The sequence below is a fragment of the Gorilla gorilla genome, chromosome 12, assembly GCF_029281585.2.
Source record: "Gorilla gorilla gorilla isolate KB3781 chromosome 12, NHGRI_mGorGor1-v2.1_pri, whole genome shotgun sequence".
Taxonomy (NCBI): domain Eukaryota; kingdom Metazoa; phylum Chordata; class Mammalia; order Primates; family Hominidae; genus Gorilla; species Gorilla gorilla.
Genome location: NC_073236.2, coordinates 43,598,466 through 43,623,566, shown reverse-complemented (window position 1 = coordinate 43,623,566; position 25,101 = coordinate 43,598,466). Strand labels below are relative to the sequence as shown.

The 25,101-nt window shown below is 45.8% G+C and overlaps 1 protein-coding gene across 8 annotated transcripts in view; it reads right to left on the bottom strand.

Annotated features, from left to right (window-relative positions):
- NCK2 (NCK adaptor protein 2) overlaps window positions 1–22,689 on the bottom strand; it is a 150,616-nt gene extending 127,927 nt beyond the window's left edge. For 3 of the 8 annotated variants that reach the window (XM_031008141.3, XM_031008143.3, XM_031008142.3), the window contains exon 1: window positions 22,006–22,144. The gene's annotated coding sequence lies outside the window, so the exon portion shown is untranslated. Of the gene's footprint in view, window positions 1–3,942; window positions 4,418–20,796; window positions 20,959–22,005; window positions 22,145–22,406 lie in introns of those variants that run through there. The other 5 variants (XM_063695680.1, XM_055378955.2, XM_055378954.2 and 2 more) reach the window with 5 other exon arrangements.
- Window positions 22,690–25,101: the final 2,412 nt, after the last annotated feature.

Genomic DNA, 25,101 nt, shown 5'->3' with positions numbered 1-25,101 from the left:
TTGAGACCAGCCTAGGCAACACAGTGAGACTCCATCTCTACAACAAAAATTAAAAACTTTACTGGGGGTGGTGTATGCCTGTAGTCTCAGCTACTCAGGTGACTGAGGTGGGAGGATTGCTTGAGCTCAGGAGGTCGAGGCCACAGTGAACCATGATGGCGGCACTGTACTCCAGCCTGGGCAACAGAGCAAGGCCCCATTCCTAAACAGAAGAAGAAAAAGAAAACCTAAAAGAGGTGAGAGAAGGAGAAAGAAATACATCAGGTTCTCCCCACCTTCCAGGCCCTCCCAGAGCCATGCAGAACACAGACTTTCCCAGGTGGGGAGTCCCCACATTCCCGGGCTCTCCTGCTACCAGAATGTGCTTCCCAAGCCCCACTTCCCCACTCAGCCCCACCTGTGCCTCCCCTCATTCTTTTGTTTCCTTTAACACTCTTGAAGGGAACAGTATAAAGCTATTTCTACTATCCACGGTAGCAATTTCAGGGAGTCCTGCTTGGCAGGAAGCAAAGTCTGGGCAAGAGTACCAGGAACTGGTCATACCTGTGCAGTGTAAGCGTCACCTGCTGCCATGTAACAAGTCACTGCAAATTCAGCAGCTTACACCCACATATTTATTGTCTCTGTGGGTCTGGAGTTTGGGTGTGGTTTACCTAGACTCTTAATTTTTTATATAATGAAAGACAGCTAATACACATACCTCCACAGACTTACACACACACACACACACACACACACACACACCCTATTCTAAGCTGTATCTGTGGGAGGCTATCTGCCTGTTACGGGTGTGAAAATCTAAAATATTTGCAACTGTTTCTGAAAATGTCTTTAAGGAATATATTAGTAATTAAAAAAAAAACCCACTACCTCTGTCTCATTTAGCCAGTGACCAAAAATCCGATAATCCAGCCCTGTCACTGACATCATGCCCCAAACAAGTCCCCACAGAACAGTCTAACAAAAACTAAAGTCACCCTTAAAGGGAAAAGTCATACCATGGCTGAGAATGTTCCATCTGCCATTAGGGAGTCCCTTCAAAGAAGGCACCACCAGCTCGAAAGGAAAAGCCAAGAACTGGCCGTGGGGCCGGCCTCAGGATGACCACGATGGAGTGCTAAATCTGTGAGCACTACTGGCAGAGTCCCTGAAATTCAAGGGCCGTTTTAGAGTCAGCCTGTTTTAAAAGGACATGGTAGTCACAGTATATACAAATTCTCGTCAATTTGTTTTCAAAACAGCAGTGACACTGTTTTATCATCACTCTGAGACACGGTCCTCTAGAATGGATCAATCCAAAATGCCTTTATGGAGGGACCATTTACACTGACTTTCAAAAGCAGTATTGTTTGGGTGAAATTGATACTTCCACACTACTGAAAACTGGCATAACCCTTTGTAAGGGCGTTATGGCAAGATGCATCAAGAGCCATAAAGACGTCCATACCATGTAACTCTGCAATCCCTCTCCAGGGAATTTACGCTAAAAAAAAAAAATGGTTCCACTGAAGAAGAGAAATGTACCCAGAGACGTACACAGGCACCTTGTCTACAGGAGCAAAAATTTAGATGTCCAAATCAGCACACTACTTATGCAAGTGTGGCGCTTTCAACTCCATGGGATATCACACAACATGAAAAAAAAGGATTTGAAAAACTAGTAAAGTGGAAAAAATATTCAGAGTGAGAAGAACAGAAAATTATACAAAAGTTATAAATACTTACAAGGATGAGCTGCAAATATGAAAAGTTTCTCTTTCAGGATGGTGAGACTACAGGAAGCATGTCGCTTTTCAAAAACTATGCTTAACAGTCAGTATATTATCTCTATCTTTAAAAGTAAATTCACACCAAGAAAAAGCAATGCCAGAAAAATACATCTCAGGAATCTAGGTCTCCATAAAGCAGCTGTGTGTTTGGTTTGCACTTTGAGATCTTTTTACCTGGTACTGCTGAAACCCCACCTGGGAAGACCAGAGCCAAGTGACCAGTATCATTCTGTCTCCTGCTCACCTGTCTCAGTCAGATGAGGCAGGCCATCAGGTTTTGAGGCAGCTTTGTGGCTGAGCCTTGAAGCAGAGCAGGCTGCAGGCTCCTGCAGGGATGCAGTCCTAGGAGGGTGGCCGGCGATAAACATGTGGAGCTCAGACAACCCTGCAGAAGGAAGCATTTCCACTCGAGCTGTGGGGCTAAAATAATTAAGAATGTGGGATGTCTGCCCACAGGCTCTCCTTAACCTGCAGGGTGTGGATGCAAAGGTGCTGAAGGGTCAAGGCTGTGGCCCACACCAAGGATCATTGCACAGGTGTGCAAACAGAATGCACCCATGTGAGAGCTCTGCAAAGCGAAGCTGCCAGGACTAGCACTCGGACAAATTGCTTAGCTTCTCCAACTCAGCTACCTCATCTGTTAAACGGGGCTGAGGGCAGCCTCGTGGGGTTGTAGAGAGGACTAAATTAGGCAACACATATGAAATGCTCAGCCACATTAAGTGCTCAATAAATATCAGCTATTATTATTGACACATGAATACTTTAAGAATGTACCTTCACGCAGTCCATCATCGTAAGGGAACTTCTAGCAGCTGGTATTTATAGTTCCACATGCAAGAAGGCACAATGAAAGTAATGTCTGAGCCAATTCTTCTGCCAAATTATTTTTTATTTGATAGCATATTTCTTTAAACACAGGGTCAAAAACTCCAGGGACCATTTTGCCACAACACGCCTGAGAATCAGAAAGTCAAACTTTTTCACACAAGAGATTTTAAGTCATTTACACTGTCCTGATACTGGAAGTTATTATAAACCCCTAAGTTCCCAATGCACAACCCAACCCCAACCCCACTGCTGTTAACAGTAAATAATCACAGATCCCAGAACACAATTTTACATTTTTTTCAACTAACAAATTGAATATTTCCCACTGTGACAACTTAATTAAATAAAATTTATAAAAACAACAACTAGGCTTTTATCCAATTTAAATAAAATTCTTTCTATATTCTCTTTTGAGAACAGGTTTTCATTTTACCCACTTGGGGCGTGTTTTGTCATTACTGCATGACTGGAAAGAGTTCTGTTAGGCAGCAAAATTGAGCTACTTTTCTGCAATGCCTGTGTAGACTGTCTCTGGCCAGCAGCCTCGGTCCCAGCAGCTCGGTCATCAGAGGACACAGTGACACCTGGTCCCTGGTGAGGTCCCGCTCTCCCCTTGGCAGAATGGTGAGGGCTAGGGACTCCTCCTCACAGGGTGCTTTTGTTTTGTTTTGTTTTGTTTTTTTTGGAGACAGAGTCTCGTTCTGTCGCCCAGGCTGGAGTGCGGTGGCATGATCTCGGCTCACTGCAACCTCTGCCTCCTGGGTTCAAGCAATTCTCCTGACTCAGCCTCCTGAGTAGCTGGGACTACAGGCACATACCACCACGCCTGGCTAATTCTTTTGTATTCTTTAGTAGAGACGGGGTTTCACTGTGTTGCCCAGGCTGGTTTCGAACTCCTGAGCTCAGGCAATCCACCCACCTCGGCCTCCCAAAGTGCTAGGATTACAGGCGTGAGCCACTGCGCCTGGCCTCAGGTTGCTTTTAAGTGATTTTCATTTTATGCAACTATATGGAACACAGTTATTAATATATTACTTAAAAATAAACTTGAGACATAGTGATCTACGTATTTCCTTATTAACACGCCAAACGAGAGGGTAGCAGCAGTGCTAATAACAACCATAATTTGAGAGCAATGATAAAAGCAGTCACTCTTTCAACACACCTGCATCACTATTATGTAACAGGAAAATAGTGACCATTTCTCTGATGACTGTAAACGCTATGGGCTGTGCTACCTACATTCATGCAGGAAGGAAATACTGAATTTCAGTGAAAAGCTGGTGGAAATAAGGATGTTTTTTCCCACCCCAAAGTTCACAGATATCCTCCATGCACTCACCACCACAGGCCCATGGTTCAGGACACCGTCTTTAGGAAATCACTCAGAACTTCACACTACGTCAAGACCCTGGGACGTGAGCTTCAGCGAATCTCTAGATTCCAGAGTCCAGACTACAGAAGAGACAGACTGAACCCCTTTCAAAGCAGAGGGCTCTTTTGTTGCTGTGAATCCCAGGAATGCCTGCTGATGTGAGGAGGCAGTCTGACAGCAGGAAGCGCCCGGGCCTGGACCTAGACCCCCCTGGTTTGATGCTCTGCCCATTAGCTGCCTGTTTCCTCAGCAAGGCCTCTTTCAACTTGAGAGTTGAAGGAAATCTTTGGAGATCACCTGGTTTAAGCCCACTCTTACGAACAGAAACTGTGCTTCTCACAAGCTTCTTCTAAGGAAAACCCAAGAGCAGTCCATTCCACAAACTCTGTCCTTAATTTTCTAGCAAAGCGAAAGTCCTTGTTTTCAGGTCAAGTGATTCATCTACACAAAGCCACCAAAACCCACACTTGCAACTTTAAATTAGTCAAAGCAAAAACTTAGAAAAAGGACAAGATATTTTTAAAATGTATCAAAAATCCACAGGACAAAAGAGAAAACATAAACTGTAACACAGAGGCAGAGATTGAAAAGAAAATAATGTTCAAAAGGGTCAGTGCACATGTCTGTATTCAGTCTTTTTTGGTCTCACTGTCATATAGGCTGGAGTACAGTGGCCTGATCACAGCTCACTGCAGCCTCCACCTCCCAGGCTCAAGTGATCCTCCTGCCTCAGTCTCCTAAGTAGCTGGGACTACAGGCACCTGCCACCATACCCAGCTCATTTTTTTGTATTTCTTGTAGAGACAGGGTTTCGCCACGTTGCCCAGGCTGGTCTTGAACTCCTGGGCTCAAGCAATCCTCCCACCTGAGCCTCCCAAAGTGCTGGGATTACAGGCATGAGCCGCTATGAGCCACTCTGCCTGGCCCAGTCATTTTTTAATAAACAAAATGCATTATTATAAATTATATCTATGTGAATGAATACAACAGAGTCTCTCTCATCTGTGTGTAATGGTTTGGGAAGGGTGGAGCAGGAAGTAGTGTCCCCCCACCTGGCCTTCCACCCAAGCCTGGAATCGTCCCATCACTAGGAGGGAGAAGGCAGTGACCAGAAAGAGAAACAGGCTAATGGCCTTAACTCTGACTTTTTCTGTACCCAAGAGAAAGGTGAGCCACTCTTCTACCTCCCAAAAAAAGATTCTCTGGAAGTCAGTCAGCCAGGAGTTAAAATGACCACTTCAAGACCCTCCCCACGCCAGCTTCTGAGCCAACGCCTGCCCAGTCCATACCTCCGCTCCCATACACGCCCGAACCTCCCAGCACCCGGGTAGGGCACGACCCTGCTGCCCAGCAGAGGCCCAGTAGGGTGGGCGGGCAGGGTCACCAGCATGGCCTCACGGCAGACTCTGGCCCCCATCTATGAGAGGAGAATGCCTTCCTCAGACACTGGGTCGGGACCACTTCATGAGCTCAGTCACAGCCCAGGGCTTCCTCAGGCGGCAGCAGGATGAGGGCCACCCAGATCCCAATCCCAAAGAAACTTCTTCAGGCCACTGCCTTCCCACTTCAACCAGGGAATGTGCCCAAGAGCTAGGGGTGTCCCAAAGCGCAAGGCATGACACATGTAGAAACTATGAAGATTTTTTGGTGATTTTTTATTTGCTCAAACCTGAACACAGTCCACGTGGGGTCTCGGTGTCTCTGCCTCTCTCTCACATGTAACAAAACCATTTTCAGAGAAGCCTGGCATCTAGGGACCTCCCTACTCTGGCCCTGACTGGCCTTTCCACGATAGGGTTCTCAGCTGTAACTGGTTTCTCCCTTCACTGGAACTCTGGGCCCACCAAACGAAGGATGAAGTTATCCAGAAAGCAAAGACCCTTGGTTGATACAAAGGGAGCCTCAGATGGAGAGATCCAAGAGGTGGTCAAAACTGTGGGAGGAGTGGTTACACAGGGAGCCTTAGAGCTAGGTGCCACCAGCAGGGAAGAGGTGTGAACGGCAAGGATGGAGGTGAGGGCCTGACTCCTGGCCGGCACACCTGGGGTTCAAGTGCTAATCCACAGCAGAGGCTCTCAACTTTGAATATGTATCAGAATCACCTGGGGAACTCGTGCAACAGGAAGAATTCCAGACCAACCTATCCCACTAGGGAAGTCAGGCAGTTCCCCAGAATTTGCATTTCTCCACAGCCCAGGACCACATTCTGGAAACCCCATGCTGGGGCACCATCCTATCCTATCACCTCCTCCGCAACAGTGCCAAGAGGCTGTCTGTGCCACAGTGCCTTCTATCCCCACTGAAAATCTTGGTCCCTTTTGGGAGAATAGATAAATCTGTCAGATAGAATTCTAAATAACTAATGCAAATACAACCCCTACAGGAGGTACAGCTGAACTCCCTCTTCCTTAAATGACCTCCTTCCAAAGAGTGCAGTATGGAAAGAAGGGAAAAGAGTCACTTGACAGTGGAGTCCCCTGACAAACACTACCTGGGCCAGGTGATCAAGATCAACACCAACCATCATAAGCCAAGCTGATCACATGGACCCTTGATACAAAATGGCACATTACCTCGGTGGCCTTCCTCCCCAAACCGGTAACTCTACACTAATCATGAAAAAGCATCTGACAACTCTCAACTGAGGGACAGTCTACAAAACACCTGAAAAGCAGTTTTGCTCCTCAAAGCTGTCAAGTCATTAAAAACAAGGCGAGTCTAAGAAACTGTCCCAGATCAGAGGCGCTACGGGGACTAAAGGAAACGTGCCCTGGATGGGATCCTGGGACAGAAAAAGGATGTCAGGGCAAATAAACTATGGACTTAACAATAATGTACCAATACTGGTTCATTAGATGTAACCAATGTACTATAGTAAGGTAAGATGCGAATCACAAGGGAAAGTAGACACAGTTTATATCAGAATTCTCTGTATTATCTTTGAAACTTTTTCTGTAAATTTAAAATCTATTCTAAAATTAAGCGCTTACTTAAAAAATATATACCATATGTTTTTATGTGTAATATTATATAAAAGCCTGTATGCATAGGGTAACATGGTTGACTTTCAACAATAACAAATTACACTTTGGAAACGTTAAAACACTGTGCTCAACAAAAGGAGATAAATACCCCTATTGATCAGCTTAATACACGAACGTGAGGGTATTACATGGCTGAAATGCAATACAATTTTCTGCTTTCCCCAGAGAACATACTATGTGTACTTGAATACGTAAAATGATATACTGCATGTGTTTACAAACAAACAAAAAATCTTGCTCCCTTGAATAAGACCAAATAAGGACTTAACACATGAAATTCTCTCCTTCTGAAGGCCCAAGAACCAGGAATCTAGGTATTCGATCAACCTTTAAAATTGTATCAAACTCAGATCTTAAATTATCATTATTTGCAAATTAAGTTCATTCAAAACACTAAGCATTAATTATAGTCTATCACTAATTAACTATAGTAAATCACCAAAACCATTTTGCTTTAATCCATGTCACCAAAAGCTAAGGGAAATGTCTGCTGGTTCAGTGTCAAATAGAGGATGAATCACTAATAATGATTTTACTAGTTTTGAATGCTAGCATTAATTCAGTTTCAGATGTTAAACAAAGCTTAAATGTAAACCCTGAAATCAGTTCCAACCTTTGGAAAATAGTTTTGTAACAACTTACTGTCAGAGCAGTACAGTAATTTGGGTACTGGGTAGAAGTATCAGTCTTGACTACTGTGTAGAAGTCAAGAATTTGAAACACTGTATTTAAAAAATACAAAAACGGGACGGGCTCAGTGGCTCACACCTGTCATCCCAGCACTTTGGGAGGCTGAGGCGGGCGGATCACGAGGTCAGGAGTTCAAGACCAGCCTGGCCAATATGGTTAAACCCCGTCTCTACTAAAAATACAAAAATTAGCCGGGCATGGTGGTACGCACCTGTAGTACCAGCTACTCGAGAGGCTGAGGCAGAAGAACTGCTTGAACCCAGGAGGCAGAGGTTGCAGTGAGCTGAGATCACGCCACTGCACTCCAGCATGGGTGACAGACCGAGACTCTGTCTCAAAAAAAAAAAAAAAACAAAAACAAAAACAAACATCTACAATGGAGTAAGAAATAAACTAAATTTCCAAACACAGTTCAAATGAAACCATCAATAGGATAAAACAAACCTGTAAAATGTGTGCACAGGATTGATGTGCAATATTCATTACTAATCCAAGAGTAGTAATGTGATTCAATTACTTACATCTCTATATCAAATGTGATGGCATAATGGCTTTATGCCATTATCAATTTAAAAAAAATAAGGAAGTATTAGTGTGCTACCTGAGACCTGCATTCCACTCAAAGCGCCAAGTAGTTTAACTCATTTTTAAGAGATAAAGCTCTCAAGCAATAAACAACATGTAAGTAGAGTTCACATTACCTGAAAATTGACCCACAAATCATGTGTTCATCCTAAGCAAACGAACTGAGCTTCATCCAGGCCCTGGAATAATAACACCCATCCTGGCATGAGAGAATAGAGGTGCTTCACCCCAGCTGTGGTGGAGACCGGGCTTACAACTGGCATATGGAATGTCTCAGCTCAGGTGACAATTCCAGTATCTGGGAGTTGCCTGTGCACTGAAGAGCTTCTGAGGATCTTGAAGAAAATATTATCCTCCAGAATGCTTCAAATGAATTCTGCCTGGCCTTGGAGGTTGGGTTAGGGGTTAGAGGTTAGAAGGGGACTTCCCATATGTGCTTCCCCCACCCAGAGATGGTGAAAGTTATTTTCCATACTTGTTAATTAAGATTACAGTGGACTGTGAGCTTGTAAGATCTCCACACTGGTTTACAGGCTCCCCAAAGGCCGGTGTTTGTCTGGGTTGCTGTGGTTTTCCCACGGCACCCAGCACAGTGCCTGGCCCATAGCTGGTCCTATGTAGGTTTGAACTGCAGGTACACAACTGAGCGAAAACACAGCCAGGAGAACAGTCTGACCTGTCGGTGGCAGGATGAACAACGTAGCCTTTCTACATCTCTGCACCCATATACTTCCAGCGCTCCTAACTACACTCAGAGAAAAGCAACAGCAACATCAATTTACACATAGATCAGTTCATCCCATGCCACTTTGAAGAAAAAAAAATCCCTAATAATCAAGGACCTGTCCCATCTCAATTTTAACACAGGGAAAGTTGGGGCTATAAAAGGTTGTGAAAGTACATTACAGGCAACCCCTAGTTTCACAGAAGACAAAACAGAGGTCAGGAGAGTTTAAAACTTCGCTATGCAATTTTAGCCAAATTAGTAGCAAAGGAAAAGAAGACTCATCATTAGTAGCAAAGGAAATAGAAGACTATTTCTCATAAGAATCAAGATTGTTGAAGTTCAGATTTACATGAGCCATTAATAAAGTTCAGAATGGGGCCGGGCGCGGTGGCTCACGCTTGTAATCACAGCACTCTGGGAGGCCGAGGCAGGCAGATCACCTGAGGTCAGGAGTTCAAGACCAGCCTGACCAACATGAAGAAACCCCATCTCTACTAAAAATACAAAATTAGCCGGGCATGGTGGTGTATGCCTGTAATCCCAGCTACTCGGGAGGCTGAGGCAGGAGAATCACTTGAACCCAGGAGGGGTAGGTTGTGATGAACCAAGATCGTGCCATTGCACTCCAGCCTGGGTGACAAGAGCGAAACTCCGTCCCAAAAAATAAAAAGTAAAGTTCAGAATCATACTGTTTGAATCCAGCTCCCATTGTAATGGAAAGCCAAGCAGTCACTGCATGAAGGCAAATGTTTTGAGGGACAAGGGGACTTCAATAACATCAATACAAAGCCAGAATGACGTCCAGGGCCTGCTGCTCTGGAGCTGGGCCATCCCACATACCACACTGCTTGGGCCTGACATTTCCCCATGGCCACTCACCACAGGACCCCAGTGGGCCAGTCAGTGTGCCCTGGTGAGGGACCCACACTTTCCTCATCTAAAAAAGGGATAATTAACAACACTGGCCTCCCTCTACCTGACAAAGTTAGAATCAAATGATACAAGGTGTGCAAGTAATAAGAGAAACACACATTGTTCCAAAGTTGCAACTTCAGAACTTTCCAGTCTGTGCAAAGAATTACTATTAATTTCTCACAGGTCTTTCTCAGTCCATATGAGATGGGATGATTGAAGAAAGGAAAAGATTGATTGCACTTTTAACTATCTCCACCAAGGAAAGCTCAAAATTTTGCAAAGTGATGATTTCATGTTTATCCTAGAAACAGCACAGGAAGAGAGGGGTAAGAAACAACAAAGTCAAAAGGAAGAACAATGGAACAGGAAATAATTTCTATAAAGCAGACAGTGAGAAGTCCAAGGGAACTTCTAACTGACAGCTCTCTTCATCTCTAGGCTGATCCTACTTGATCAAGTAAGGGCCTGTTTTAAAGAAAAAAAGTACATTCAGACAGCAACACCATATGCTAGGCCAGGTAATAGGCAGCTTTGCAGACACTGGGAGTCAGCGACTAACAGCCAGATTAGAATTTCCCCTTTCCTTTTCGCTTCGTAAGGTCTAATTTGTGATATTTTTAGTCTCTCGCCCCTGAGGAGTTTATTTTAGAACTATACAAAGAAGGAAATTAAACATTCAAAAGCTAACATATGTGACCAGCTCAAAAATTATCAGGCTGAACCTAGAATCCTATGAACCTTAGTAACAACAAAGACAAATTTTCTTCTGCAGACAATCACCAACGTAAGGCTTCTGAGCTAAGAAAACAGATGTCTTTGATTAGGCCAAACTCTGAAAATCAATTACTTATTAAAAGTAATTGATAAAAGCTCCCTTGTTACTTCCACATCAGTGGGCATTCTGAGGGGAATGTACTCTTATCACATCCCAGCCGGATATCAAAATGTTTCCCGCAAAATCAGCATTTTGTATGTTTATGGTCCAAATATGTTGAATGAGAAAATAAAAAAGTAATGTATGCCATTACTTTAACACTAATATTATTACAGATAAACAAAAAACATGGCTAAGTCAGTTACATGACAGTTTCTCCTTTACCTATTTAACTGCATACATGTGTAAATTGTGTTTAGATCTCTACATATGTATTTTTTCACTATGCTTATTAAAATGGAAGAAAAGAAATTATCTCCAAAGGCAACTGTGTGAAGGAATGCATGTGCCCCTGACTTAAACATTTAAAAAAAGCAGAGCAGCATTCACTTATATCAAGGTTGCTTAAATACTGACATTTTGAGCTAGTTAATTCTTTCTTGTGGAGGCTGTCCTATACATTGCAGGATATTTAGTAGCATCCCTGGTCTAGCATCCCACTAAATGCCAGTAGCACCCCACAGGCATGACAATTAAAAATATCTCCAGACGTCGCCAAATGTCCACATGGGCAAAACTGCCCCAGCTGAGAACCACGAATTTATAGACACGGGTTGGGGTCTCAATGAAGTCTCTCAAAATACTAACATTTAAAAAGGTATTTGTGTACCTGCACGAGTAAATTGTTTCTACTTCCCAATCTAGGTCTAATAACTAATAAGATCTAAAATGAATGAGAAGCCACATGCATGAATGTGCAATGTGTTGAAAACATATTTTCTTCCTTACACATGGAACCCTCACCAACCGGAGGCATTCATGAAAGGAGAACCTACTTCTTATGGAAGACGGAATCGGCTGCACCCACTGGGATGGCTGAGGGATGAGGTGCTTGGCACAATCAAGTTAAGAAGCAACAAATTCAACACTAGACACCTAACCTATAGGTGATCAATCAACTGAACTTTAGTTCTACCCAGCAACGCTTCAAAATGAAAATCACAACAGCACGATGTCTGACACCCTCCTCCTTTTTTAAAAAAGATGATAATGCCACCATTTCTTCATAGTTACCGCTGGGTCTTGTCTACCGAACCATGTAAAATAGACCTAGTGAGGAAACTATGAAAAGGGAACTGAAGCAACACAGATGGCTTAATTTAAGGGAAGAGAACCTTCTAAATCCAAGCTAGGAAGCTCCTAAGAAGATAATAACAGAAGCACATAAAAGAAAAGTCATATGAGTGCAGTAACAAAGACAGATGGGAAACACACACACTATTAAGATAAATGGTGTTCAGGGCGGGAGAGACGGGGTGAGGGGAGTCACACACAAAAAAATGAGGGGAGAACCAGAAGAATGGAAAGAAAGAATGGAAATGGCTGGAAAGAAAAAAATCTGTTTCTATAACCATCTTGCTAGATTCTGCAACCAAGGTTGTTTCACTTTTTTTTAATCGTTTGATGAAAATTCACTCTTCACCTATATTAAATTTCCCAAAAACTGTCTCAAAATAACTCCCTGAATCCCTTGTTATTTCTTGGTCTCTTAAAAATATTCAAGTAGCTTGTGCTTTTTATGTCAATGTCTCCAAGCTGGCTTCCATCATGCAGAGCAGTTAAAAAAAAAAAAAAAAAAAAAAAAGTTGTTGGGGGAGCTGTTTTCTTACCAATGCAGCAGCTCCCCCCAACCTCCCACAGACACACACAAACAGGAATACAAGCTTTTAAAGTGATTGTCCTTAAAATGAAGACAGCTGATGAGAGGGAAAGCATGAAACAGACAGCAACTGCTCTTCTCTCCTGTAGCCAGGCTCATAAGTGACATAATTAAAATATTTGTTGACTTGCAGACATCCTTAAACACGCAACCAAAATTCTTAAGATATTAAATGGGTGACATAACCGTTAAGGAAAATCGAAGGAGACATTGATGGACTTTGTCCTCTAAGATGGGCATGGGCGTCTTTCTAGGCATCTCCCTGTGATCTCACCACCTTCTAACTTACTTTTCACTTCTCACTTCCTGGCTGCCCCCACCATTGCTGGGAAATTAAGCATGTTGAAGTAAACAATTCTTTGCCACCACATATCCTGGAACCTGCTACGTGTAGAAGTGGCCACATGAGAGGCAGTGTGACTGCAAATCTAAACCTGTGAGTTGAAAGAAACTGCCCAAATTGCAGCCCCTCTGAAACTTGGAACATGCAGGAGTTTCTCCCAACAGAGATGCCAGACTCACCGTCCTATCTCAGTCCCATCTGCTCCAGGGAGGGCTGCTCAACACTCTGATGGCCCCAGTGGCCCTCCTAACACAAAAGGGTAGGTTCGAGAAGCTGGCACAGACAACTCACTTGGAAGAGCAGCCAGTGTCAGAGTTCCCATCAGGACCTGTAGCAGCAGTCTCCCAAGAATCTACATTTGGACTTGACCTGGCCTCTCTCACAACCTCAGAAGCAGATTTCAAAGCCACCTTGGAATTCTTCAAGACCTTCCCAGATGTCATAAAAGCACAAAGGAAAAGGATTTGGTATGTCCTGCTACAAGGTTTTCAGCAAGAACCTACCTGCCTACCTTCACTTCAACAACAGCAACTCATCAAGGAAAAACAGAAGCAGCAAAAATGGCCTTGTGCAAGCTATTCCAACAGCACAAAGGTCCGGGGGCCACTTGGAAGAGTGAGAAGACACACACTCCTGTTTTCTCAGCCCCCAGAGTGGACGAGACAAGAGTGGGGACCCACCACACAGCTACTGATGAAGAGGCACATCACACAGGCATTTACAATGGCACCTGCATGGCCACTTGAGCTAATACACTGTGACTACAACAGAAAATACTCCCCCTCATCCAGTGCCACTGCAGTTCCCTCCAGCAGCGGTTCTCCCCAGGGAATGCTGGTGTTTCCTGCAGAACTGGAGACTTGGGCAGGTGGAGGACCACCAGCCTACGGAACATAGCAAGGGGGCTGGGGGAGAGGAGCAGCCAGGCCAATGGTCCTCAGTGATGACCATCCAAGGCTTCCCCTCCTCCAAGGTACCAGTTATTCATTAGGCCCTTCCAAAGTCCAGGGCCTTCCCCAACCACTTGGCTGATAAGGGGTTCCCAGAATGAACCTGTATGCAAGCTACACTCCCTATCAATGATTTTCCATCAATGTTTCTCAAATCTTACACCATAATAAAAGTTTATGGTTCTGTTTTATCTATTTTCAGATACATCTTAATGAAGGGATGGTGGCTAGCTTGGTCAGAGTCTAGCTGTGGAACCTAAGACATGGCAGCCTCAGTGCCTCCCTTTCCTTAGCGATGAAGATACAAACAGAAAGTACCACACGTTCTGTTGGTGAGGACTCAATGAGTTATTACATGGAAAGTGCTTAGAACAGTGATTACAATGTGTGTGTTGTGTCTGTGACCGTGTGGGAGAGAAGCTAATGTTCACTTTAAAAATACATGATTTTAGCTTGTACTTAACATGTATCAGAAATATGAATACTACAGATGACTGGATAAAGAAAATATACTACTATTCAGCCATAAAAAAACAATGAAATCATATCTTTTGCAGCAACACAGATGGAACTGGAGGCCATTATCCAGACGGAACCAGAGACTTCAAGGGTGATGGGGTGGGAAGGGGTGGATGATGAGAGATTACTCAATGGGTACAATGTATGTTATTTGAGTGATGGATACAGTAAAGGCCCTGACTTCACCCTTAGGCAATTTATGTAACAAAATAACACCTGTACCCCATCACTGTATACGATGTTGTTTTTTACCTTTCCTATGGTGCTGAACACATTTTTTAAAAAGAAATGTGTTGAATACTGATATACAAAAATGTTATTTTACACTGGTAACTTCTAGAATTCAAACCACATTTTAAAATATTTGTAAAATGAACAAGGTATTTTGATGATAGATATTAGTTTTAACTGAATCTGATTTTAGTGCTCTAAAACATCATGCGCTGAGTGCCTGAAGGATGACATTACTCCTCATATTTAAAAAGGTTACACCTTTCCCAGTAAAGCATAATAATAATGACCATTATAATTATTCTACATTGTTTCCACTTTGTCTCTTTAGCTATCTCAACTTTGGAAAACAGACAGCAAATGAGGCTTAAATCATGAAAAGTGTATAGACTCACACTCCGCAACAAGGCTGCCACTAGTCGCGTGTGGCCAAGGCCAATCAAAATGCAGCGAGAGGCAGCCAAGAGGCGCAGTAAACGTATATACTATATGCTGAATTTCAAAGCCCTCACGCAAATAAACGAATATGAGTTATCTTATTAATTACATTTTATGTTGATTACACATAGAGTTTATATATATTGGGCAAAATATAGGATGAAAATTAATAATACTTGTTTGGTTTTACATTTTTAATGTGGCTACCAGAACATTATGATTACATCTGGGACTTGCATTTGGGGTTCACATTGTATTTCAAGGGGTCAGCACTGCTCTTGACAATCCATCAGTTCAAATGGCATTTGCAGGGAGACAGTCCACATTAAAACACACATACGCACCATTTTCTGCAGTTAGTCTCTCCTCCTCCCATGACAGAGAGCCGGGCCCACGCTCAGTTCCATGCAAAGCTATAGTGGGGTAGCCCTGCCATTACTGCACGGGAGAACCCTGAACCAGTCCCAATGGAGAGAGTCTTTAAAAACAAACTGATTATAAACTTAGTTTTGTTATCACAATTAGCAAACCATCAGTGGGTGGCCACAGATGACTTGTAGCTCAGCATGTGTGTATATGGGGAAGGGGATATTTAGATGCTGGGAGAAACAGAGAGGCAGCCCAGTCGTGCAAGCCCATGACTGCCATGCTGGGGACTTGAGTCACTGACCCAAGTACGATGGAGAGCCACCGTGTGCAGGTCATGGCCAGACCTGACTGTCAGGGTGCAGTCACCCTGGGATGGATTGGCAGGAATGGTTAAAAAGCGGTTTTGATGTCCAGGGGAAACAGAAAAAGGACAGCAGGGCTGAGATGTTAGATCTTTTGGAGGTAGAATCAATAGGGGTTGATAACTAGTTGGGAGCTGAGGGAGAATTCAAGGATAACCGAGTGAGTCGGTGATGGGGAATATAACTGAGAAGGCGGGCAGGTTGCAGGAGAAGCTGCAAATGGTTTGGGATGGTGGAAATGACCACTAAGAACTTGGATAATTCATATGGATGTGAATGAATGAGCAAACAAAGCATCAATGAACATACAGATCTGGAGCTAGAGGGAGGTCAGTCATGCAGGCATTGCCCCTGCCTTATGTCTGAACAAGGCAAAATGGCCTAGGTCAGAAACATTCCAGCCACGCTCAGGGTGCACCTCACCACCATCATGCACATTCTGCTAAGGGATGTTTGCTCACGTGGCAAAGACTGCACGATCACAGAGATGGCAGGCTCAGAGGAGACGGCCTCTCCACCCCGGCTGCCATTGGCCCCACCTCTTGCTTTGCTCTCTTCATCCAGGGTTCAGAAAAGACTTTCCTTTGCATATCACTGATATTTTATCATGGTCTCAATCAAAGACAAACCAACCCCCAAATAAGCATCTACCTACCTAAGTTGAAGAGAAGTTTCCATAAATGAAATCAAGTCAGGATTTTTCTCTCTCTTCAATCACTCTACTTAAAACCTTTCCAGCCTTTGGAAGGCCAGCACCAAGGCTTGTTCCCTGTTATGGAGTGCTACAACCAATATATAAAGAGCTGACGTTCCCTCCTTACTTGTGACTACTCTAACCATCCCTGGTAGGTGTCCCCAAATAAACACAGATCCCAGATCTGGATGATGGGAGCACCAGGTCTTCCTAAAAGCATCAGCCCTCTTGTAGAACCTAGACAGACACACTGGGAGTGGCTGAATTGTCCCCCCTAAATTCATATGGTAAAGCCCTAACCCCTAAGTGACTATATTTGGAGACAGGACACTTCAGGAGGCAATTAAGGTTAAAAAAGGTCATAAATAAGGTTAAAAAAGGTCACCATAAGGGTGGGGCCCTAATCCAACAGGACAGATGTCCTTATGAGAGGAAGAAACACCAGACCTCTCTCTCAGTGCATTCACAGAAGGAAGGCTACGTGAGTGAGGACAAAAGAAGACGAACCAGGAAGACACCCTCACCAGAAACCAGCCCTGCTGGCCCCGGGGTCATGGACTTCCAGCCTCCAGAACTGTGAGAAAATAAATGTCTGCAGCTTTAGCCACCCATTCTGTTGTTGTTGTTTTGTGTGTGTGTGTGTGTGTGTGTGTGTGTGTTTGTTTGCTTTTGAGACAGGGTCTTACGCTTTCACCCAGGCTGGAGTGCAGTGGTGTGATCTCGGCTCACTGCAACCTCCGCCTCCTGGGTTCAAGCAATTCGCGTGACTCAGCCTCCCGAGTAGCTGGGATTACAGCCGTGAGCCACTGCGCCTGGCCTCTGTGTGTTATTCTCTTAAGGCAGCTGGAGCTGACTAATACACGCACTAAACAGGAATAAGCTTTCTCAACTTGAGGAGGCTTTCCAGGGTAACCCTGGCCCATAACCAGGATGTGGGGACAAGAGAGACTGACATTGCTCCTGCCGGCCTCCCCTCACACCGCTCAACCTCAGTCAACTCACACCCAGAATCTGCTCCACCAATATCTACACACAGCTGCGACACGGCAAAGGCAGATACCCAAGGACACTGTGTTCTGTAAACTGCCTCACAAAAAAACAACTCTACCCAGCAACACGTTGGTGTTCCTCATGTATGGCCTGCAGAAGGACTTAACCTAAATTCAAGCTCTGTCATCCCCAGTCTCCTACCTAGAAATGAGGGCCAGAACCAAGTGCGCCATGTTATTCGACTATTAAATATGATGGTGTATGTGAAGAGGATTTTGCAAACAATGAATGAGTGTGCATGCATTAGTACATGTCATTCTTTCATCATGGCATTTTCGGTCTTCACTAACAATTTGGCAACATAAGCACCTCAGCTTCCAAAATTGTCTCAAAAGAAGGAACTGCAATACTTAAAATTCTGAGTGCACTTGAAGCTTCTTCTCTTAAAAACATTACAAATACAACAGTAGAAAGAAGGGGTGACACAAATAACTAACTTACCAGGCCAGGATCACAAACGGTCTGCCCAGCGTTTTGAATTCAGGTTGATATGAACAGACTAACCTACAAAAGTAAACCATTCAGCCAGCCCACCAGGTAATACAGTTGAGTATGGGTTTGGCTTTGTTTTTTTGTTGTTGTTGTTGCTGTTGTTGTTTTTAAATGTAGCTTCAGGACTACAAATGACTCACATGACAGAAAATTTGCCAAATAGAGAGGCCAACAGACCAAATTCTCCCATTGTCTGGACATCCTGAGGTCAAAGCCTTCCACAGTAGACAGAAGTTCTGAGATTTACAAGAATGCTGGAGGTCTCTTACCACTTGAATCTCAGTGGGAGGCTAGAGCCCCAATATTAACAGGCTGGGCACTCATTATTCACATATTCAATAAGTATTTGTTGCACACCCATTGTGTATAAGTGGCAAGACCAGTCTGCCCCCAAGCGGTTCAGAATCTAGTAAAGAAAAGATGAAGGCAAAAAAACCACAAGACAGAGTATGGTGGCTCTGGCCTGTAATCCCAGTACTTTTGGAGGTCAAGGCAGGAGGCTCACTTGAGCCCAGGAGTTTGAGACCAGCCTTGGCAAAGCAGCAAGACCCTGTCTCTACAAAATAAAAATAAAAATAAAAAAATTCACTGGGCATGGTGGTGTACACCCATAGTCCCAGCTACTCGGAGGCTGAGGTGGGAAGATTGCCTGAGGTGGGAAGATTGCCTGAACCCAGAAGCTCAAGGATGCAGTGAGCTGTGATCGTGCTACTGTACTCCAGCCTGGGTGACAGGGTGAAACCCTGCCTTAAAAAAAAAAAAAAAAAAAAAAAAACTGTAGGAAAGAATGTCACAGATGACAAATCAGGGACACAAAGAAAGTGCTGTGGAAGTTTAAAGATGAGGCCATCTCCTCTAGTGTGGAGTTGATAAGATGTGGGAAAGAAAAGAAGTAAGAGATGACCCTTGGGATGAGTAAGAACTCAGGACACGGAGGAGACTGAGCCAAGGAGCTGAGAGGGAACACAGAGGCTGGTCGGGGACAGTGACACCATGTGACATCACTGTGACACTGCTACCTCAATCAAAATAACTTTCATTTCCACAGTTTCAAGGACTAAGATTCTTGAGGTAGGAATGTATGTGCCAGTACACATGTGGATGTGTGTCACTGGGCAGAGGTAATACTTGCTAATGTTCATTTACCTTTAGAAATAAACATACTTTGGGAAATGTTCAAAGGAAAATGCAGGAAAAGAAGAGTCTAATTTTTTAATTGCGCTACTAAATGGCCTAAAGAAATGCAAAACTGTTTTTGCTTTAGCTGCATACTTTTGATAGCCCGTTAAAAGGCCATCATGACCTTCTTCTGAGTTGCCTTAACTCAGGCATGGAACAAGACACATGAAATCACATTTTAGCTTAGGCCCTTTGAAAACGTGCCGTGAAGTATTTCCATCACTCATTTTACGAAACAGAAACCATTTGGAAGTGCCACTCGCAAACACTCTGGATGGGAAAACTAATTTCCTAAGCCTCTGAAGTGAGTTGTAGGGAGTTTCCAGTTCATTTGTGAAAAAAGTTAGCTTACTTGTTTTTCCAAACATCACTCATCATCCTCCCCTGTAGTTCCAGCAAGCAATTCTGAGCTCTTCAGTCTTTAAGCCTCATTTTTAATGTCAGAGAATGATTTCCGCAAGCCCTGTCTCCCCCAGTGCACACGGCAAGCCAGTTTGAGCAGTTAGAAAAATGGGTGTCCCATAGAGCCACGCAGCCTGGTCTATCCAGGGCAAATTAAGCTAGTGCAACTGATCAAGTAAAGGACTCCAGTGCATTCTGCGCCATTCCGGGAGTCTTAGGGTATTTTAAAAGGTTATCCAGTCTGTGCACATGCAAGGAAGATTTCCGGTGTATTTAATATGGATGATAGTGCATTTCTCAAATATAGTACTGTGTACATAAGATCTGCTGTTTGTTGGAAAAGCTAAATAACCCAAAATGTAAATGACAAAGCCTGGGAATATGGCAGGGTCAAACAGAGCAAGGATGAAGAAGATTTAAGTATGCAGCGTGTCCTAAGCAAAACACAAAGCATGAAAACTGAGCACAGCCACCCGCAAGGCACCTTCAGCAAGCCCCACGGTTAACAGGGTCAGTTTCTCCACAAGTGGACAGAGGGGGTTATGCAGCAGCCAACTCTTCCTGATGGCAATTTGTGACCCAATTTCATCCAGTGTTTCATGACCAATCCCCCTGAATGTTTATGAAGCAGGAAAGAAGCTCAGAATCCAGGCGAGGCCCCCGGGACAGGAAGTGGGCCAGGCACCTCCACAGCTTCCTATGCCTAAAGTTCTCCATTTCAGCCTCAAGTAGCCGCCAGAAGACCACTAAGATTCCGCCACCTTCTCCAATCAAAACTACATCTAACCAACCTCCAGGGCAGAATATACTGAGGTAGGATTTTCCTTTGTGTTCACTTCTTCACAAGCAGGTTAACACTTGCTTCTCAGGAAACCCCCGTTCCAAACGTCAAAAAACCTCCATGTCTAGCCCAATCTCCAGGTGAAGTCAATTTCTTCTCCACGTGTCCGATGACTGCCATTCTCTTTACGTAAAACTCGCATAGGCTTGAATCCTGTTACTAATTCACCTGCTTATCTATGAAGCTTGGAAAGTGAATTGAGGGAGTGTTCACAAGCACAGTTCCGTTTTGGTAAGTTAAAGCAGCCCAGGTTAATTTCATTTTCAGTCACTTTTGAGACTTGATAACTACATCTAAAACAGAGGCATGAAAAACACCCTGAATCACTTTCATTCCTACACAAAATCCCTTCCGAGAAGCGGGGACTGCGCCTGGGCCAGGAAGGGACTCCCCTACCTGTAGGTCCCAGCAAGCCACGCCCATCGGCCTCTCAGGGTTGTTTCTTTCTGGGTCGAGGGATGGAGCTGGCCCGTGCGATATTTTAGGCCCCCTCCTGCCCACACTGGGGACTGCTCATCCCATTATGCAGATGCAAACTTGGCAGAAGCAGCCTTAAACCTGTTGGCAAAATAAACAAAGCCAAATAAAGAGGAATCTGCCAACCTGAATTGTGTGAAGTGGCCAAGGCCGACTCCACGCACGCTCGGCTTTGTCCCTGAAGCTGTTACAATACTAGTTTAAGTCAGGTGCCTGGGGTCCACCAGCCAATGACCCCTAGCATCCAGCGCAGACCTTCACAGAGATCCTTATTGTCTACAAATTAAAGCGTTTTGCAAATTAAACCCCTCCACACAATGCCAAGCTAACAGTGCTCATAAGGCAGTTACCGTCCATGCCTTAAAACTCACACATCAAATTTTTCCAAAAACACTCGGTGATTAAATCGCCCTGAAAAAAACCGAGAGGGCCGAGCGATTGTGAGAAACTTTGGTTCATTCAGGTGGCTGTTAGAGTCCTGTAAATCTGGGGCAGGGCGCAGAGCCTGAAGCCCGGCACAAAAGCTCCCTTCGCCGAAGCGAGGACCTCCTTTATGCGATGTGACAGCAGCTTTGTGCGCGAACATAAATAGTTGTAATAAACACAGTTAAGTTCTCCCGGCCGATCGCGGCCTCCCCCGTCCCTGCGCCGGGGCCCTGCGATCCGCGGCTATTCTTCCCCGGCACACGCGCCCTGGCGACCCTGCCACCGCACGGTCCCACGCTAGCCCCGAGCTCCGTGCCGGCCGCCCGCCTGCAGGCCAGGCGCAGCCTGCGCAGCCTGCGCACCCGGGGGTCTCCAGTTCCCGGGCCCCGCAGCCGGGCCCCCTGCCCTGATCCTCGCCCGCGCCCTTGGCTGGCGTCCCCGCCCCTGCGCCGGCCCCCGATGGTGGGGGTTGGGGATGGGAAGGCGGGCAGGAAGGTGCAGAGCCGGGAGGTGCCCGGCAGTCCGCGGTCGTGGGCGCCCAGGCCGCGGCGGGGCCGAGAGCACCGGAGAGGCGCGGAGGGGACCCGCTCTCCTGGCCCCTTCCCGGGCGCACCGCGGCCCGCGAGCCCCGCCGCGCTCCCAACTCCGCCCAACGGCCCCAAGTTTGTGGCCCCCGCCCCACGCCCGCCTGGCCGCGCTTACCTCGCCGTGGGCCGCCCGCGGAGCCGGAGGGCAGCGGCGCGGGTCCCGGGGCGGTGGCCGCGCTGCGCCCGCCCAGGCGCCGCTCTTTGTCTGCGCCGCTCCCTCCTCCCGCCGCCGGGCGGACGCTGCCGGCCCGGGCGGACCCTGCCGGCCCGGGCGCCGCGAGCCTCCCGGCCGCCAAGCCCTCCCCTCCGCCCGCCGCCCGCTCGGCCGCGCGGCTCCGGCCTGACGATCCCCGCGGCGGCGGCGGCGGCGGCGGCGGCTGCGACCCTCCCCCGGCGCGCAGCGCCCGCCTCCTCCGCGCTCTTCCTTCTCCTCCCGCGCTCCTCCCCGGCCGCGCCGTGACGCCGCCCAGGGGCCGGCCCAGGCCCGGGCGCGCGGGGCGGGGACCCGAGACCCACCTGGGGCGCCCCCCTCGTCGCCAGGCTCCGCGCCCGGGTCCCGGTACGGGCGCCGGGATAGCGCGGGGCTGCGGGACGCTCCGCTCTGGAGGCGCAGCACGGGCCGGGCGCCGGGGGCAGGAAAGGGTCCCCACGCCCGAAATTGCGTGCGGGCGGTGGGGGGCAGGGTGGGTGGGTGGGGAGGAGAGTGAAAACACAGACGGCAACTTCCAGCCTGGGATGACTGCCGGGTGGGCTTTGCGTCCTCTTTTTTGTTTGTTCGTTGTTCTTATCACGAAGCTCTAGTTGCTGGGCAGCCGCCCCCCTCCCGGAAGCATTCCCACGGCACTCAGCTAAGCAGGCCTGTTGTCCATCAGAAAAGTGACTTAAATAAAAATGTCACTTCCTCCCTGTAATTGCTTGTGGGCATTTTTATTTATTTGCTTTGTATCTATTTACTTTCCCAACCAGACACGTTTTTAGTCCATCATCCCTGTCCGAGGCACTTCCTAAAAGAAGAAGAAACTCGACCTCTGTTGCCTCCCAGGCATCCAGGCCAGCCCCAGCCAGTGGAATCCTGGTTGCACACCCGTGGGGGCAGAACCCGAAGAGGAGCTGCCCGAATGTGCTCCTAGAAGGAGTGTCGCTAATGATGGGACCGTTCAGCTCACCCAGCCTCGAGTTGTGGCTAGCCTATAAACAAACTTGGAAGATGAAAACCCAAGAGCAAGGGGAGAGACACAAGTTTCCCTTTCACAGACACATGCATCCGGATGTCTTTTCTCCTCCCTGTATGGTTTCCCGAAGGAAATCCTAATATTCAAATGATTCTGATTTCCTGGCAGGATAGCCTGCATCCATGTTAATGAGATTCTTTCTTAGGCTCCTGGTCTCTGCTTACTATTAAGGCAATAATAATTTACCCAAGGTTACAAGGCTGTATTATTTGATTCACTCATCTCCTGCTTCCTTCCAGAAGGGAATTACCCAAGGATAGGTAACTAGAGTCAGCGTAGCTTTGAAGTCAGACAGGTGAGTGTTTGACTGTTGACTTCCTGAACTGTGTAACCTTGCACAGGTGGTCCTCAGCCTTTCTAAAATCTGTCAAATGGGGAGTTAATATTTACCTACCTCCTATGTGAAGTACCCTGGCAGTAGGTAGCCCTCAATAGCTCAGTAAGTGGAAGGAGGCACAGTACATTGAGCAGGGATCAGGTACAAGCTCAGGGAATCAGAACAGCCTCATTTTTCCTTGTTTTGACCTTGTGAAAGAAGCTACTTCAGTTCATCCTTTTGTGCAAGCTTTGTGTTACTAACATCTAGCTTTACAATAAGGAAAGAAGAATTCTAGTCATCAGTCTGCCCAATTTTAGATTAATTTACTCAAAATAAGTATAGCAATATTGACCCAGTTTGTAGCTTGTTTGCTTTGTAAACTTTCACTGAATCGTGGTTCTTGCATGCCTCTTCTTTCTCTGATTCTTTAGAAGTCACCGATGTCATTCTCTATCTAAATCCAGTGGCCCTTTATCAATCTTTATCCTGTGGAGTTTTCTGAAATATGTGGCATTTCTGCTATTTCCTGAAACACCATCATCTTTTCATTCATCAAACACAGCCAGTTCTGATTCTCTTACCTTTCTGACCTGCCCATCTGCCTCCTCTAGAGAGTTTGTTGTCTTCCCACCCTGTAAAAGTGATATCCCCAAGGCAGATGGTGGCCCTTTGTTTTTATTCTGATACGCACCTTTTTTTTAAGAGAGAGTTGATTGTTTTTTGTACACTCCCTGTCTAAACCTTCATTGATTAACCCCCAGACCTGTAGCCTTAGAGAGCTCCCCTGCTAATCTGCAGAGCTCCCCAGCTAATCTGCACCCCCTAAACATGGCCCAACATCTCTTCTAGGTCACCATGTTCAAAATGAAACTCATCTGCTCCCCAGACCAGCTCCTCCTCCATGGTTTCAGGCCTGGCCAAGAGTCTACCAGGCACCTCAGCTCCTGGGAGAAACCTCATTGTTATCTTGGCTTTTCCTTCCCTCTCTCCGAGTTCTCCCCAAGAAAAGCCAGGAGAGCACTGAATGACACCAAGACCCGTTGCAGACTACCCCCATGGTTCTGAGTCCTGGTGATTCTTAAACATCTTTTCCACTGCACCTTTCTTTCCATTTCCATCACTGGCATCCTAACTTATACATCATTCCTAGCAATAGTTATAATGTACGTTGATTGAATTCTTGACATATATCATCTCTAATCCACACACAATAGTATTATCCCCATTTTACAGATGAAATCACTTGAACAGTGGATCAAAGAACTGGGGTCAGAACTGCATGTACCTGACTCCAAAACTCTTGTTCAATTCCCCACAACTACTGCCTTCCAACTGGTCTCCCATTACTTCCTTCTTAAATCCCTCAGACTCACACTGGACATCAATGTCATCCTAACCTTCCTATAAATTGTTTCCATTTGTCCCTGGTTGTGCTCAAGAACTTCGCTCCCCGTTGCCCACCACAGTCTCCTCAAAAGTTATCTGATGACTGAAGACTGAGCATTTTCCCCCAGAGAGGCTGGGGTATTTAGCCCTTAGAGGCCTGTGTTCGTTTCCTGGGGCTGCCTTAACAAATGACCGCAAACTAGGTGACAAAACAGAGGTTATTTTCTCAAAGTTCTGGAGTTCAGAGGTCTGATATCAAGACACCAGCCTCTCT